The following is a 16678-nucleotide window of genomic DNA, read 5'->3' on the forward strand; positions in this document are numbered from 1 at the left end:
GTGGTATTGCACATTGGGTATAGATAGATGCACTGTGATGTACACTGGCTATAGGTGTATGAGTTTTACATCAAATGTAGGTGCATCTAGTGCATGGTGTTGTGTGTCAGGTGTGGTTGTATGTGTATGATGCACACTATGTTTCTATGCTCATGGTTGAGGAGAAGGCACTAGGTGTTTTTCAAGTGTAGAAATCAAGCTAGAGTGTGTATGGAATAAATATGAAGGTAGAAGCTAAGGATTGATGAAAGGATAAGTATCAGCATTTTATTTCACTTTTATTATGCACATGATTTATGACTATGGTATATGATGATTATATGGGATCTATGATCTTGGTTTATGATGGTTATATGTGATTTATGATTTTGATCTATGATGGTTATGTTTGAGCTAACCTGATGTGATACCTTTATACATGCTGATTTGGTCAAATATGCTAGTTTGACTTGTTGTGACAAGAAGTGAACAAGATTGCAAATATACCTTATTGACGAGCTACCAATGAGGTATGGTTTGAAGTTATTTAAATTTATTTTGAATCTAATGGAAGTTATGTTCTTGGTACAGGAAGCATGAACATGCCTAGTTGGGTAGTTGAAATCAACTACAAGAATTAGAATCAACAACGAAAGAAATTCGAATAGGCAACAATATGCTAGTAAAGCAATTCAGGAGTAGGGCCATTGTGGGATACTCATAACCAATGGTGTCCATTAATTTCCATGAGAATGCTATGACTGGTATGGTAGTTTTGAGGTAGGTATATGCCTTTGTCTTTGAATCTTTTGATGTGAGGAAGCCTTGCCAAGGGATGGAATGCTAGAGATGGGAGTGCCAACGAAACTTGGAAGGTGAGTGATTGCACGAAAGGGGTGACGAGATTCTCGAGGGACTGTATAGAAGAGAAGGGAAGGTCATGGGTGGATTTTTTTTTTGTCATTAGCATTGCGATATGGAATCATATGTACATTGGGAGTGCGCCCTGGAACAATGAGCTGGTAACTTTTCTTTGAGAGGACAAGTGGTGCAATATTATAGCGGTGGACATTGGATGTAGATTTCACTTTACAGTGGATTCTGGACTTCCTAGGAAGGAGGTGAATGGTAGTATTACTTTGAGAGTGGAGGTGTGAGCCTCTGGATTCCCTTGTTGATTAATATGGGCATCATATCCTTTATTTTTTTGTTAAGAATTTTTTTATATGTGTATATGTGTATATCATTGTAAATACCATAATGACTTGTGTTATAAAGCTCCAACATGCGGTATGGTTGTTATTTGGTCATGTTGTCATGATGTTTTTCTTTTGAGTGGGTCATTCATTATAAATAATGTGACGAGTTGTGTTATAAAGCTACATGGGAAGTATGCTTTGCTTTCAGCAGTCATGCTAGTTATAAGAGTCATTGAACACCATGGATGGTGTTCCCCCAAGGGGGAGGGTTCTGTAATAGCCCTAGTGAAAATTACATATAAAAAAAAATATAAATACCACAGATGATGGGACATGTATTCCAACTTGGATGGTGGGAAAGACATCCTAGTGTGTGTTCATTTGGTTTTTTATGGCTAAGGAAATTGGTAAAGGAAATGGCTAAGGCATTAAAGAGGAAAAAAGGTATTTTGGCACATTTATTTATGAAAATAATGGAAATTAGGAGAAAAGGAAGGTGAAAGGTCACAGGTTGCATGTAGGAGGAAACTGAAGGAAAATAATGGAAAATGAAGAAAATAGAGGCGTCATTAATAAAAAAATTTCTGAGGATCACTGGGCAGGACTTGGTCAATTCAGTTTTGGAGCTCTCTCATTATTCTCTCTTTCTCTCATACTCTTAGACACTTACAGCTTTCTTGGAGCACTTTGGCATTAGAGAAAGAATGGAAAAGAAGGCAATAAGGAGAAAATATAAAACAAGGAAAGGCAGGATCAACCAGCTACAACAAGCTTCATCACAGGTATCAACTTGGATGTGTATTTTCCTTGCTAGATTTGGCATGCATGGGATTGGATGTGTTTCCTTTCTACCATGGAATGGGTTTTGCTAGGCGTGACAATATTTTCATCCTACCCTTTCCATTTCCTGATAGCTTTGATGAGATGGGTTCTCTCATGCGGATTGTGGGGATGGCTGGATTGGTTTTGAAGCTAAGTGGGGCGGATCTCTAAATTGAAAAACACATCGTGGTAGTGGTCCCTAAACCAGACTCAGGATGCATGAAGCTACTAACCTAGTAACCCTTGAACTAGACTGTCAGTTGCATTAAACCAGATTGTGTGCCTTGGTGAGCCTAGGAATCCTTGCCAGTGAATGGAGGGATATCCGATAAAGCCAAGAGGCGGATTTTCTCTCCATTGGGACTAGTGATTCTAGGATGGAATTCACGGTAAATCCTAGGGAGTATGTCTCGGTGTAGGGGCTAGTGATCCCTAAATCAGACTGCAGATGCACGATAAAGTCTGAGAGACTAGGAGGCACTTCGGTGGAATCCACATTGATTGGTGTTTTTGATGTGTTCTATGAGTCCCACATTCATGCTTGCAATATGGCAGGGGGGTGATTAGCTGAAGAGAGACTTGGCTCAGCCAATCTATGGTCGAGTGGAACGTGGTAGTCCCATCACTGGTTGGTTCATTACATTTATTAATGAAAAATTCATTCCCTTAATTTTCATGTGCAAATGTATTGAGGTATATATGGATTTTGATGGCTGAAATGTTTATTGTATTTCTATTCCTATTATGTTAGTCTATATGCACATTTACCCCAGAGGGTGTTACAAAATCCTCACTCATGGATCGAATTTACTAGCATCCGAGGGACTCCATGTACATGTGAATATCAAGGAAGATGAGATTGACAATTCTCATGATATTGGAGGGAATCACTCCTCTTTTCAAGGGAGATTCCATGAGCTACATTTTTGTGTAAATAAACCAGCTAAAAGGCTCATTGGAATTCAATATTTTGTTGCATATAATACTAGTTACCGAGCCTAGTGCTTGACATTGTTATTGTTAACTTTCCTCTGATGTATGAGACTATTATTTTTTGTTAATCAGAAGCTTATTGTTGATCAGCATCTCAGTTACTTTGGAGGTCTAAAACCCTTGGGTTTGGGCCCAAACCAGAGGATTTAGTCCCTCTCTTGTATTTCCTTCTTGATCTTGTTTCAAGGCATTGTAGTCCTTCTCTTCTTATAGTAGATGTTACAGCATGAAAACTTGTGATTGCATTCTTTCCTATCACCTCTCTTCTAGGAAGAGTGATTGGAATGATTGATAATCATTATCCAAAAATATTTGTTTATGATTTCTTGGAAATTGATAGATCTTAGATGTGATCCTTTTTCATAATTATCCTGTGCATCTTAGGAGTAAGTGTCATTTGTTTAGTGATCAAATTAATTTTTTGGCATAAAATATATCTTAGTCAAATTCAGCTCATATTCTCCATGTCAATTTAGTTCACTATATTATTGGTCATTTCATGCATGTATTTGGCTAGCTATGAGGATTGTGTTGATTTGAAGAGGTGGGCATACCTTCCCACATTTACCTTGACTTCTCCATCCTACTTCTAGGAACATCATGCTACTCCCAACCTCTGCCTCCTACAGTTTGGTAAACACAGTAGGCGACAATCATGGTTTGCAATTGATAACCATGTGTATATTCATTTCCATTAAGATCCTGAAGATCTTGTTATCATTGATGCACTAAGCATCCTTGGTCACCCACAGCGAAGCATACTTCATTGCTTCTAGTAGGTCTGGTGTGACTGAGGGGAACTGACTATCTTCCAGTAGCTCCTAGGCTACCAGCACAATGGACAGCAAGAGCCATGCATAGTGGAAGGTCTTGCTGAGCTCCTATGCCTCGCGGAAATTCGCAAGGAACTCACCACAGAGGTAGCATGCCCAATTAAACTAGACTCCTTCAATGCATTGGGCCGCTAGTGCGACGACTCGTGCCAACACTTCATCTGCATGGTACATCGTCATAACTTTTCCTACCAAAATCTGCGTGGCCACCTTTACCGCAAGATCACAAATACTCGAGATGGCATAGCCTGACGACTTCTTCATGAGCTTGAATTTCTCCTTCATGGCTTCCGCAAGGTCCTGTTTACCACCTTTTCCACCAAACATCATGGTCGATTTTTCCCCTCTATAGGGCAGCTGTGTGATCCTATGGATCAACCTGTCAGTGATGGGTATCATCTCCTCTAGCCACAGACACCCATCAGGCACCGAGCATGGCATCTCCTTCATGACCAATACTGTAATGGGTGTCTGATTGTAGTGTGTCACCCATAGAAGGTTGAGCAGACCTGCCTTGTCTACTCCCTAGAGCAACTTCTGTGGTTCTAATGCAGTCATGCCGATGGTTGTGTCAACAACGTGGTGCATTAGTTGTCCTGTCACCAAGTGAGGGAACTTCTCAGTGTCAGCTAAGTTCCAATCTTCCAGTTTCAACAGCGGAACCTGCCCCAAGCATGGTCCTTCAAAGACAATCTCTTCTAGAAGCAAAGGTATGCATAAGGTGACCTTGCTTTCATTAATGTCCTTTAGCACCTTGGTCTTCCCCTTACGCAGAGGGAGGTACTTGAGCAACTTAGTGATAGGGTTAGAACCCTCGACTTCAACTTCCTCCACTTCCACCCAAAAATCTTCATCATCCATCGGGATGTCCCCAATTTCCTCCTCCTCTGGGTCCAAGTTATTAGCTTTGCCCTTTTCCTGTGCAGTTGGCTTGTCCTTCTATGGGAGTCATCTAGGTGACGGGTGCACTAGTATCATAGCTTGCTTGCCCTTCTTATCCTTTGCACTCTCCATGGTCAGGGTGGGCTTTAGTCTAGGCATCCATGGTGACTTGGGGACTTCAGCTAGTACCTCTGCAACCTCTGGAGCAGCTCCCTTTGCCTCCATTACAACCTCCGGCACAGCCCCCTTGGCTGTCACTGCTTTGGCGTCCATAGCTTCGGATCTAGGATAAAATCACGGATGAAATTGTGGCTGGACTCTGGAAACTGATCAAACACTTGGCAGTCAAGCAATTCTTCGAAGAATGTGCTGGTCATGCATGTCTGAGAGCTCACTAACTCAATGTTCAAAATTCTAACTATTTTTCATTAGGCCTTCACCTGTAATTTATAGGCCATTTTGAATTCAAATCTAACTATTCCCCCACATTCAGTTCATTAATGCCGGATTGGTGGAAAATTTCCAAGGATCTTACTGATAAATTTTGTCTTAAATGCTAGCCACCCACTCCATTTGGCCACATTCTTATCATCAAATCACAAATAGTGACTTTAACAGTCACTTTCTGATTGACCTACATGATGTTCCCCTAGGCAGCGTAGCTCTCTTCGCGTTGTCACGAACCCTGTGACATTTCCTCGTTCCACACAATCCTCCAATAGCGCAGTTCCCCAACCCTGACAGTGTATTTTATAGTCTTGCGCCTCCTTTGAGCTACCTAGAGTGGTAAGACTATGTTATCTTCATATAGGCACCTAGCCAGATCATCGGTGTATGGCTTTAATCGACTTCCATTCACCTTTCCTAGGAAGGGATCTCCATTCAGTTTAACCAACTGAATTGCTCCACTATCATTAATCTCCTTAATAACATAGGGCACTAGCCAGTGCATTCTGAATTTCCCTAGAAATTTATCAAACTTGTTGTCATATAACAAAACTAGATCATTTACCTTAAAGGTGTACAGCTTAATGTTATGATCATGCCATGCTTTTTCGCACTGCTTTTGGACTTGTTAGTGAAATCTAGCCAGAAATATTTCTTCCTCAAGCTCAGCAAGCTGTTCGAGCCTCTCTTCTAGGGCTTTGTGATCTATCATACCCGTGAGTGCCGCTATGTGCAAACTAGGCACAATGTATTCCATGGGCATCACTACTTCAACAACATATACGAGCCTAAAGGGTGTCTGTCCAATCAACTTTTTGCATGTCGTTTGATAGGCCTATAGTACGACAGGTATGCACAGGCCCCAATCACTTTGCTGAGCATTGCAGACCTTGATCAGCGGATTCTCTAGTACCTTATTAAATTCTTCCACCATCCCATTAGCCTGTTGGTGGTAAGGCGTGCTTTTCTGGTGATATACCTAAAATTCCTCCATCAATGCACTAATCGTTTCGCTCAAAATGTGTGTACTAGGACCACTTATCAAAATATTTAGACACCCAAATAGTGTCAATACATACTCAAAGAGAAACTTCGTAGTGGTTGAACCTGTGTAGTCCTTCATAGGTTGTGCCTCCACCCATCGAGTCAAAAAATCAATCACGGTGATAATGTACCACGCTCCCATCTTCTTTCCTTGGGGCCGAATGGGTCCCACAAAATCTATTGCCCATTTCTCGAAAGGTTGTAACATCATCTGTGGGTTTAGAGGCATCTCATCTCTCCACGATGGCCTACTAGTCCTTTGACACACATCACACGCCTTGTAGTAAGCTTTTGAATCTTGATGGAGGGTTGGCCACCACAACCCTGCACGTAGAATCTTCTATGTGATTTCCCTTCCTACGTAATTCCCTCTTTTGGCACCCCAATGAGCATCTATGAGGATAATGCTCCTTTCAAACTCTAGTACATATCGTCGTAATGCTTCATCAGACCCAATTTTTTACAAATGTCTGGCAATGATAGAAATGTCTACCATGCGTACCACTAACTCCTTTTTCTGTTGGGTGGTGTAGCCTTCCAGGGCATTTCTTATCGTTAGGAAGTGTATGATGTATTCAAAGTGACCATCCACGATGTGCACTGCAAAATGTTGTGCATTAGGCAATCCCTCCTCCAAATTAGTGGGCTCTTCCCCTGCTTCGACGTGTGACAGATGGTCCGGTCCTGCATTCAGTCATCCAGGCTTCAAAATAACTTCAAAATCATACTCCTAGAACAATAACAACCATGTACAGATTCTCCCACCCAACACATGCTTATTGACCATGTATTTCAACGCAGAATGATCTGTGTACATCTTAAAATGTCCATCCACATAATGTCTAAACTTCTGGAGCACGTACACCATGGCTAATCGTTCGTGCTCAGTGGTCGAATAGTTCTTCTCGGCCTTGGATAACCTCCTACTTGCGAATGCTATAGGATGGTCCAATTCTCCTCTGCTGGCTTGTGTCAGTACTGGTCCAAGTGCTATACATGACGCATCTACATGTACATGAAAATCCTTCTTCCAACTGTAGGTTTTAACCCCGTACATAAATTACCTGCATACAAATTCTAAAACACAAAAATAAACAATGTGAGAGCATAACACATAAAACACATATACACAAAGATTTTCCCATGGATCCAAAAACTGAGACTACCAGATTGATTTTTCATTATGTTCCTTTCAATGTTACAATACATATTTATACAGGTCGAAGCATCCAATACCATAGACCGAAAACCATTGCGTCCAAAACCATGTGCGGAAATCATGCAGAAAAACATAGGTAGGTTTACCCAACCTAATATAGGGTCTAAAACAAAAAAAAATTGGGGTGTTTCCCAAAACCCCATAGAGGGGCGCTACCCCCCCCCTCTAACCCCCCAATTACCTACGTGGGTTAGTCATGGAAAGACTATAACACAACCCAACATTCTCCCACTTGTTGTTTTCTTTCCACAGGGGGCCACGAGAGAGCTTAGTCATTTATCTAGCCGTGTAATGCCCATTGTTTCTCTACACTGAGAGAACTTCTCAGAGCTCATAGATTTTGTCAATGAATCTGCAATATTCTTCAAAGTGTCCACCTTTACTAGAAACACCTTTTTGTGTTCTATCATATCCCTCACAAAGTGATACTGAAAATCAATGAGATTTGTCTTCGAATGATATGCAAGGTTCTTTGCCAATAAAATTTCACTTTGCTTGTCACAGTCTATCCTTATAGCTCCCTATATTAACCCCATACTTGAACACAATCTCTGCAACCAAATGGCTTCCTTACTTGCATGAGTGGCTACCATGTATTCTGCCTCTATAGTTGATAGTGCCACTATAGATTGTTTCTTACTCATCCAACTGACTGCACCTCCAAATAGGTTAAACACATACCCACTTGTAGTTCTTCTTTGATCCAGATCTCCAGCCCAGTCTGCATCAACAAAGCCACGAATATGCAACACTCTATCTAATCCTGGTCTTCCTTGGTAGCACAAACCATAATAACTAGTGCCACGCAAATACCTGATAACCTACTTCACTACTGTCTAGTGCTCCTTCCCTAGTTTTGACATAAACCTGCTCAATACTCCGACTGCATATGCAATGTCTAGTCTAGTATAGACCATTGCATACATCAGGCTACCAACTATACTTTCATATGGAACACGCGACATGTCCTCTTCCTCTTCTTGTGTCTTGGGACACTATTCAGGAGATAACCTCACACCTACAGGAATAGGAACCTTCGTTGGTTTACTATCTTGCATATTAAACCTCTGTAGTATTGTCTCAACATACTTCCTCTAGTGTAACCAAAGCTTCCTCTTTACCTTGTCTCTTTTAATTTCCATGCCCAGAATATAGTTTGTAGCACCAAGATATTTCATGTCAAATTTGAAGGACAATTAGGTCTTCAAATCCTGCATAAGTTCTTTGTCATTTCCAACCAGAAACATATTATCCACATATAAGACCAGATAAATAACACGGTCACCAATTAATTTAAAATACACAAAGTGATCTTCGTTGCTTCTAGTGAAGCCAAGTCCCCGTATAAATGTATCAAATTTTTGATACAACATCCTTGGTGATTGTTTTAACCCATAAAGAGACTTATTTAACTTACATACCATTTATTTCTTTCCCTTCACCGCAAAACCTTCAGGTTGCTTCATGTAGATCTCTTCTTCCAGATCCCTGTGAAGACATGTTGTCTTCACATCCATCTTATCTACCTCAAAATCAAAAGCAGCAACAACAGATAAAAGTAATCTAATAGAAGCTACCTTGGCAACAGGGGAAAAAATATCACCAAAATCAATTCTCGGCACTTGGGAATAACCTTTTGCTACCAACCGAGCATTTTATTTCTCAACCTTTCCTTCTGCATTTGTCTTCTTTTTGAACAACCATTTGCTGCCAATGGGTTTCCTTCTAGCTGATAACTCCCCCAGACCCCAAGCCTCATTTTTGTGCAAAGATGCCATTTCATCAACCATGGCCTCTTTCCAGAGTTTTCCATCCTCTGAATCTACTGCTTCCTTCACAGTTCTAGGATCATCATCAGTAACAGATAAAGCAAAATTTGAACAGAAAGCAGATGGACTATACCTTTTCGGCTACCTTCTTTCTCAAACTGATCTTCGCACACTCGGAGTTTGTGGCTCTTCATCTTTTGATTCCTCCTCTGTTGTAGAGTCTAATTCTTCCCCCTTAAGCTCAAACTCTATCTTCTCAGGTTCCTTTGGTTGGACTTCATGTGTAATAACATCTTTCACCTCTCTGAACAACAAATCTCGTTTGTAAAAAACCTTCCTTGTTACTGGGTTCCAAATCTTATAACCCTTTAAACCATCCTTATACCCAATAAAGATGCACTTTTCAAATTTACTGTCCAACTTGGTTCTTTTCTCCTTAGGAACATGTACATATGCATCACATCCAAATACCCTCAGATGTGAAAGAGAGGGTTTCTTACCAATCCATACCTCTTGTGGAGTCTTATCCTCCAATGCTGATGAAGGTGATCTGTTGACCAAGTAACATGCTATCTCCACCGCCTCTGCCCAGAATTCCTGTCGTAACCCGGCACCATTGAGCATGCTTCTTTCCCTTTCCATCAACGTCTTGTTCATTCTTTCAGCAACACCATTTTTCTCAGGTGTATATGGAGTAGTCTTTTGCCGTGCTATACCACACTTCTTACAGAATTATTCAAATTCCTTACTACAAAACTCTCCACCATTATCTGTCCTCAACACCTTTGTCTTCTTCTCTATCTAGTTTTCCACCAGAGCCTTAAATTCTTTAAACGTGTCAAAGACTTCAAATTTCTTCTTAAGGAAATATATCCATGTATTCCTTCAGAAGTCATCTATAAATGGTACATAGTACATAGACTTACCCACTGATGGAACCTTCACAAGTCCAAACACATCACTTTGCATAGGCTCTAATATTTGTTTCGCCCTCTTACCACCAGAGGGGAAACTCACCTGATTCTACTTCCCATTTACATAATTCTCATAGAAATAAAAATCAAGAGAGCTATTACTCATATCTTCTACCATACCTTTACCATGAAGTATTCGAAGGACCTTCTCTCCAATATGTCCAAGCCTTTGATGTCACAACATGGTCTTGTCTCCAAAGATCACTAGATTTTCTGTTCCACTTTTAGGAACCACATAATTGTTGCACCCATCAACAACAGTGCTACCTTGCAGCTTGTACAGAGTTCCAATCTGAACTCCACGCATCAGTACTAGTGCTCCCCGAACCATCTTGCAAGTATCCTTCTCAAACACTATTTTTACGCCTGCATCATCCAACTTGCTTATAGATATCAAATTTCTGGCCAATGCAGGAATATGTAGAACACCCGGATGTGTTCTAAGCCTTCCACCTTGCAACTTCAACTTTACCTTTCCACGAACAATGATTCTAGCCTTCCTATCATCCCCTAAGAAGACATCACCACCATCATATTTCTCATACTCGTAGAACCACTCTCTATGGGGAGTGAAGTGAAAGATGAACCTGAGTCAATGAACCATGCCCCATGATCTACATATGTACTTGAAGAAGACAAGTACACATCCCCACCTTCATCTGAGGTGGCTTTCACCTCTGCAAAAGGAGAATCATCAAATCCATTTCCTTTGCTAGGAGCTTTAGATTTACAGTCCCTTTTATAGTTCCCTTCCTTTCCACATTTCCAGCACACCACCTTTACAGGTTTTCTTGGAGATTTAGATCTCCCTCTAAATTTAGATCTCCCACTCGATGACTTATTTTTGTTTTTGTTCTGGGACCATCCTCGTAAAGACAAGGCATCACCATTTTGGCTGTCCATATTTTTCCATCTCATCTCCTCTGTCAGCAAGGATGAGACTTTTTCATCAAACTGCAAGGTAGTTGTATTGCTACCTATTGCAATAACCGGACTATCGCACGAATTTGGTAGAGAACACAACAAGCTGGTGCACTTATCTTCATCTGAAATTTTAATATCAATAGATAATAATTGACTTACCATAGTATTAAATGCATTCATATGCTCTGTCACCGAGTCTCCATCTTTCATCCTTAGGTTATACAACTTTTTCTGTAGGAACAGTTTATTCACTAGAGACTTAGATTGGTACAAAGTCTCTAACTTGTCCCACAAATCCTTCGCTGCAACTTCCCCTAATACATTCAGCAATACTGAATTTGAGACACACAATTGTATTATGCTCTTTGCCTTCCAATTCAACTTCTTCCATTCTTCATCAGACACTCATATTGGTTTAGTACCCGGATCTATCGTGATCCACTGATCTTTATCCACTAACAGATCCTCCATCTTGAGTTTCCACAACTCAAAAATCTGACAATTAAATTTCTCGATCTCTATCTTTCCACCGCTCACCATCTTCTCTCACCACTAGAATCGATCTCCTAGATCTCCCACTAAACAGGGTCTATCGCAGGCCCGAGAGAAACCCCTTGGGAACAAAGGCATCCCCTTTAAGCCAAAAAAACTCTGATACCCAATGTAGGTGTTAACGCTGTACAGAAATTACCTACATATCAATTCTAAAACACAGAAAACAAACAATGCGAGAGCATAACACATAAAACACATATACATAGAGATTTTCCCCTGGATCCCAAAACCGAGACTACCAGCTTGATTTTTCATTATGTTCCTTTCATTGTTACAATACATATTTATACATGTTGAAGCATCTAATTCCATGGACCGAAAACCATCTCATCCAAAACCATGTGTGAAAATCATGCACAAAACCATAGGTAGGTCCGTCCAACCTAATATACGGTCCAAAACCAAAAATTTTCAGGGTGCTACCTTGGAACCCATAGAGGGGGGCTACCTGCACCCCTCAAACCCCCGATGACCCCCTCGCTAGCAATCAGTGCAACGAACAGTGGGGCTCCGCTTCCCCTCTAACCCCCCGCTTAACTACATGGGCTAGTCGTGGAAAGAATATAACACAACCCAACACGAATATGGGAAGTCTAAAATCGGCGTGGTAACCATTTTTCTTTTCAATACATCCAAGATTTTCTGGCAGTCGTCATTCCAACCGAACATGACGTCCTTTTTCAACCACTTCTCCATAGGTGCGGTCATCCGGGCGTAGCCCATGATAAACTTCCTGTAGTATCCAGTATGTCCGAAGGTTGCGTGTAGCTATTTTACACTCCTCGATGCCTCGAAGTTAAGTATCACTGCGATCTTTAGGGGATCTACCAACAGTCTCTGTCTACAAACCACATGACCCAGCAGAGTCCCAAAAGGAACAAAAACAGACATTTCTTCAGATTGAGCACAATCTGGTATAGTCGACAAGTATATAACAATTAAGCGCAAACATGCCACATGGTGTTTTTCCAACCCAAACACAGCCCAGTCATCAAAGTACACCTCTAGAAACTTATGAATGAAGTCTTTGAATGCAACAATGACTACGCGTGAAAAAATAGTAGGTGCATTCTTTAATCTGAAAGGCATTACAGTGTACTAAAAACATCCCCATTCAGTCGCGAAGGTCGTCTTTCTTCTATCTTCAGGTGCGATTTTGATCTGATGGTACCCAGAAAACCCATCAGTTGAGGAGTACACTTCCTGGCCACCTACATTATCCAATACCTCATTAGTGAATGGAGTCAGGAAAGGATCATGCATGCAAGCATATTTCAACTTCCTGATATCTCGTATATCCTTATTTCATCCTTCTTCTTCTTTTCCTGTGCCACCATTGGGCTTACCCAATCAGATTTTTCTACGTCCTCAATGATGCCTGCTACGAACATCTTATCTAAATCTAAGTGGACCTTCTACTTATACTTCGGATTGAGATGGTAAGGTCTTTGCCTAACCGTCTTTGCATCAGGTTTTAATGTGATCTTCATAATTCCTAGGTCTCTTATTATCCCCTTTAAATTCTTAAATTTGGTAGGGAACAAATCCTGTTATTCACTGAGTAATTCAGCAACCTTATCTACCATTGCATCATCCCAGTAATCTCCAATATTCGCGAATTTGGGCTCCGCCTCCATACCAATATTTACTTGTTTCATTTTCAGTGGCGCGGTTATATCAGGATTTTCTATTTGTGGTCCCTCAACCTCGCGATGACCCTCGGTTTCAGGGATATTAATATTTGGTGGGTCCTCGTCTTCTTCTTCAGGAGTCACATTATATCATTCTAGTGCATGGCTCAGTTGAGTAGTCTAATCGGGTTGAATGAGATCCAAAGCATCCTACGATATCCTAAAGATTGCTGCTTTAACTTCTTGTAGCATTTCGTCAATATAGTCAAACCCTTGTTGGAAGTTGAACGTCATTATGAACCCTTCGCGTAGAATATCCCATTTGTCTATGCCATAGTAGCACTCTGTCTCCAAGTACTAGTTCATCGGGATGACATCCAAGGTGTGATAGAACAATTGCACCCATTCAGGTTAGGGCTTCGCTCCATATGCCTTAGCCCATTTGGCCAAGTGTTTGCATGGATCATCCTTCTGGTCATACTTGTTTGTCACTCATTACATTAGCTTCCAAAAGCGTGTTCTCATCATTCTCATACACTTGTGCTAATCATCAAAACTACCTTTGTGTGTACCCCACCATCTCACGGGTGTAGCGTACAATGCCCAATCCAAAGCCTAGAAGCACTACTTCTCTGGTACTTCCCTCTCAAATGCATCCAAAAACATATCCACATCATTCAAGTCATCATAAGTGGGAAAATTTCTTACCTGTAATGACACACAGTGCAGTGACTGGGTCACATGTTATAGCTCAGTGTGGTTACTTCATGTAGCTAATTCTGTCAACGCTCTAATTCTTCATCCGAGTCTGAGTTGCAGGAACTTTTGTGATCCCATGTAATTCATCCATCCACTATCGGATTCACCTAGTCTTGGTCTCACATTGTTATCTTATATATGCAATCCAGATCGTCATTACTTTCGTAATCTCAGACTAGTTCCATATAGCATGATCCTTTAGCAAGATCTAGGGGTACTATTGCGCGAAGTGATTTCTTTTGAAATATCATCTTTCACTTCTTTAGGTTTATTACCCCGTTCATTTCAATATCCCAATCAATTCCAAGGAGTGTAGGGTAGGGGTTGCTGTCATCCACAATTTCTATTATTTCAAAATTAGCCAATGCGCTCGCACCTTCAAATCTACAGTTACTTCTTGTAGCTACCCCCATGGGGATGATCTTCTGTTGATTTTCCATCCTTAACTGAATTGGAGACCACTGCAGTGTGGGTCTTCCCATCCCCTCCCAAGTCTACTTCGGCAAAATGTTCACATCTGACCCTAGATCCATAATAACCTGATCCATTTCATATTCTCCTATTTGCATGGTGAGTCTCATCTCACGCCCTGTCCTTGCTTTATGCTTACCAATATTCCGCACCACGCATGGTTCATCTAGAGCATTTCTGGCGCATCTATTTATAGGTTCCTGTAACCCCTTCACAGCCTTGCTATCACACAACAGCTTCATGTAGGTCTCTAGAAAGGTCGTAAGCATAGAAGCATCCATTTCCTGAATAGGCTTATCCCGGATCCCTGAGGTAGAGGCTTTAGCGAAGCTCTTTTTTCTTCCATGAACATTTCGTGTGCGCACTCCAAATCAAATTCAGCCTCCTTCGCTAGAGCTTTGTGAACCCATGCACTGTGTTTGAGTTATTTCCCCTTATCATCACCTGTTACAATTCCACTTTAGAGCACTATATTCACATTTGGATCCTCTTCGCGAGGCTCAACCCTCATCATTTGCAGGTTCTGAGTCAGCAGTGGTGATAGCACCCCTTTGTCGCATATCCTTGCTATTAGTGTAGGATAGTCCTCTGTCTCATGATCAAACTGAGTACAATATTTGCATGACAGACGCGTTGGGTTAGTGTATTGATGGGCATAGTGTCCTCGTCCTCCACAATTATAACATATCAGTTGTCCCTGACCTCTCCCAGGTCCTCCTCCGCCTCAGCCTCGTTCGCGTCCCTGAAAGCCTGTCCATGCCATCCCAATGCTCTGGTTAGGGGGCCGTGTTTCTGCCTGAACTCTATAGGTGGGTGTTTTTTCCATAATCAATTCATAACTTTAGCAGTTGTGCTCATCATGCCCTGTCGACCTGCAGAAGTTACAAAACAGTTGTTGCGGTGTTTGTAGAAAGTTCTGCAAAAAATGACAATTTTCAGTCGTATGCTTCCCTGCTAGCTGACATATAGCGTAGCACAACATAGGCCCCATGCTCGGTCCTCCTTGGGCTTCTAACCTCAAAGGCATCGGTCCTCCTCATGTAATATAGTTTGCAAAGATCGGGCAGTGGTCTTTGTCATGCCCCTGACCTTTACATTTCAGGCACCATATCCCTCCACGTGCCTCTAGTTGAACTGTTATGTCCTGCTTCAAACTTTTCATTTCGAGGGAATGATTTTGCAACTGTGCATGGATCTACGAAACCCCCATATTCGGATCTTGCATTGGTGTTTCATGCAATCTTATTGCAATATCCAAGGCCTCTGCCTGAGTCGTAATCTTCTGTTGTGACAGTGCAACCCTTAGGTGAGGTAGGAGCGAAGCCACGAACCACTCACGGTGTTGTCCATCTATTAAGTTCATATTAGCTTCATGGATTTTACACTTCAATCTCTGATCCAATTCCCAAGGTGTCTCACCTGGTTTCATCATGATTTCCTTGAACCCCACAATCGACTACACCTCAGATTTAGGCCTACTGAACTCTTTATTCAGTGCGGTCTAGATCTCTGCCAACCCAACGTTTAGGTTGTCATTAGAGTACTTGATGTGCCAAGTTAGCGTATTATCCTATAAAGCACTAACCAATGTTGCCTTCTTCATGTGATCATCTGTGATACCCTGAGCTTCCTGTGTAGCTTTTACGATGACCCACAACTGGTCTGGGCCCTCATTTCCCAAGCCCTTAAACAAAGGAAGCTTCACTAAATTCACCATGTTGAACTGTGGTGGAGGTGGTGGTGGTGTGGGAGAAGCCATAGGGGGCAATGGTGGTGAAGGTGGAGGTGGTGTGGGTGGACGTGGTAGTCGGAGGAACCCTTGTTTTATCAATTGAACTACACTTCGCGTAGAAGCTTGTGCTACTCCCTCTTTGTGACTCAAAGGAGGTGAACTCAGTGGGCTATATTCGAGACCCTTTCATTCTTCATTCCTGTAAGTCTTTCCACTTCGTGTAGCTTCGAACATCAAGGTAACTGCATAACCTATTTTTCGCATAATAACATCTTAATCCAAGTATTTAAAGACTTCAAGTACTTACCTCGCGGAAGTTTGAAAAAGCATTGCTCCACCTCACTGTAAATGACTGAGGTATTGACCGTAAATTCTATCACAGACCCCCCTATGATACGAGCGATCCAATGATCGATAGCGCAGTCAATATTATCCTTAGAGGCTT

Source organism: Pinus tabuliformis, chromosome 9 (genome assembly GCF_031772625.1).
Source record: "Pinus tabuliformis cultivar Carrire ecotype Pingquan chromosome 9, CPIR1, whole genome shotgun sequence".
NCBI classification, from domain to species: domain Eukaryota; kingdom Viridiplantae; phylum Streptophyta; class Pinopsida; order Pinales; family Pinaceae; genus Pinus; species Pinus tabuliformis.